Here is a 2,349-nt window from a genome sequence, read left to right on the forward strand (position 1 = left end):
CGTGTCCCTGTTCTTGCAGACTTGTTTCTTTATTATTATGAGGCTGACTGCATACAGGAAAAAATAAGAAGTTAGCAATATCCTTTAATTTTGCTTTCCGCTAAATAGATGATGTTCTCTCACTAAATAATTCACAATTTGGTTACTATGTTGAAGGCATCTATCCCATCGAACTAGAGATAAAAGATACAACATATACAGTTAATATTTAAAAAAAAGAAGATGTGGTATGATTGCCAATGAGACAACTATCCACAAGAGACCAAAATGACACAAACATTAACAACTATAGGTCACCGTACGGCCTTCAACTATGAGCAAAGCCCATACCGCGTAAGCAGCTATAAAAAGCCCCGACATGACAATGTAAAACAATTCAAAAGAGAAAACTAACGGCCTTATTTGTATTAAAAAAATTAACGAAAAACAAATATGTAACACAAAAACAAACGACAACCACTGAATTACAGGCTCCTGATTTGGGACAGGCACAGATTAAGTCTATATGCCTCATATCTTTACTTACGTCGTTACTACAATCCCATTCCCTTTAGATGAATTCGGCCAACCGAATTAGACTATTTACCAGATTTGTTATACATGAGCAACATAAAGGGTGTCACATGTGGAGCAGGATCTGCTCACCCTTCCGGAGCACCTGAGATCACCTCCAGGTTTTGGTGGGGTTCTTGTTGCGCAGTCTTAAGTTTTCTATTTTGTTTCTTGTGTACTATTATGTGTCTGTTTGTCTTTTTCATTTTTGGCCATGGTGTTGTCAGTTTTTTTTTTTTATATTTATGAGTTTTCACTGTTCCTCTGGTATCTTTTGCCCCTCTCTTAAATAAGATTCATCTGTTAGAATTTCTGAAATATTCATATTCATGTTTCAGAAATGGGGAAAGCTGAGTCGAAAGAACTGCCAAAAGATGATGAATATGCGGAATTACGAGTGATTGCAGAAAAGCAAGGACCATCCGCAGTGTCTAAATATCTCCAAGAATACATAAGTCAATGTAAAAACGAGAAAGTGGCATTTGCCATAACTGGTAGGACTGCTACAGGAAAATCGACATTTATTAATAAAATGAACAATGTTAACCCAGGAGATATTGGATTTGCTAAATCTGGAAGCGGAAACACTACAAAAAAACCAACAGCGTACCTAAATCCACAGAATAAGCGCATAGTATTCTACGACTTACCAGGAGTTGGGACAATGGAATTTCCAAAAGCAACATATGCTGAGGAAATGGAATTAGAGCGGTATGATTACTTCTTCATATTTTTTGACAAAGTTATAAGTGAAGATGACTATTTCCTGGTCTGTAAATTAGTAGAATTGAAAAAGTCATTCTGTTTAGTGAGGTCAAAAATTGATGAAGATTTGAGAAATGCGGAAGATGACGGTAAAAGAGAGGAAGAAGTCATTCCAGCAATTAGAGAACAAATTACCGAACAAATATCACGGGATAAACATCTGATGAATTCTGATGCAATTTTCCTTATATCAAGCAAAAGAAAAGACATAGGAGACTGGCCACAGCTTTTATGTCATGTCGAAAATTGCTTACCACCTACCAAATTTGAATCATTAATATATTCTATACCAACACTTACAGAATATGTTATTGGTGTAAACTACAATACTTTGAGGAGGCGTAAAAACTGTCGACAGCAGGTGCCGCTACCATGACAGCAATACCTATTCCTGGAATTGCCTTGCACGCTAACATAGGAATAATAGTTGAAGAAGTCCAACATTACATCAGAGTTTTCAGTCTTACAGCTAATATGCTAGACATTTTGGCTGGACTTGATCGAAGTCAGTTGAAGTGTACTGTGTTTCTGGTTCTTGATGTGGATTTGGTTAAAACTATTATTTCCGAGTTAGGAAAATATGTGACCATACTAGAAGCAGAATCTAAAGTAGACATGCATTCCTCTGTCTGTAATCGGGTAATATTTGTTTAGGAACAACAGCAGTTGTTACTTACTGGTATCTTTAACGCACTCTTGATGATTTCCGCGATGACGCTCGTTTCGTTTATAGGTTTATCCTCGATAAGCAGAACCTTCAGTCTTAATGAGCTTAGAATATCATGATACTAAACAAAGAAATAACACGACGGTTGCCGTATACTATGGAACGCCATGACTGCCTTATGTTAATGATCAGCATTATATGCAGTGCTCACACCATTATATTAAGTGCTCACAACATTATATTAAGGGCTCACAACATTATATGCAGTGCTCACACCATTATATTAAGTGCTCACAACATTATATTAAGGGCTCACAACATTATATTAAGTGCTCACACCATTATATGCAGTGCTCACATCATTA

The sequence above is a fragment of the Mytilus galloprovincialis genome, chromosome 11 (genome assembly GCF_965363235.1).
Source record: "Mytilus galloprovincialis chromosome 11, xbMytGall1.hap1.1, whole genome shotgun sequence".
In the NCBI taxonomy this organism is placed as follows: Eukaryota; Metazoa; Mollusca; class Bivalvia; order Mytilida; family Mytilidae; genus Mytilus; species Mytilus galloprovincialis.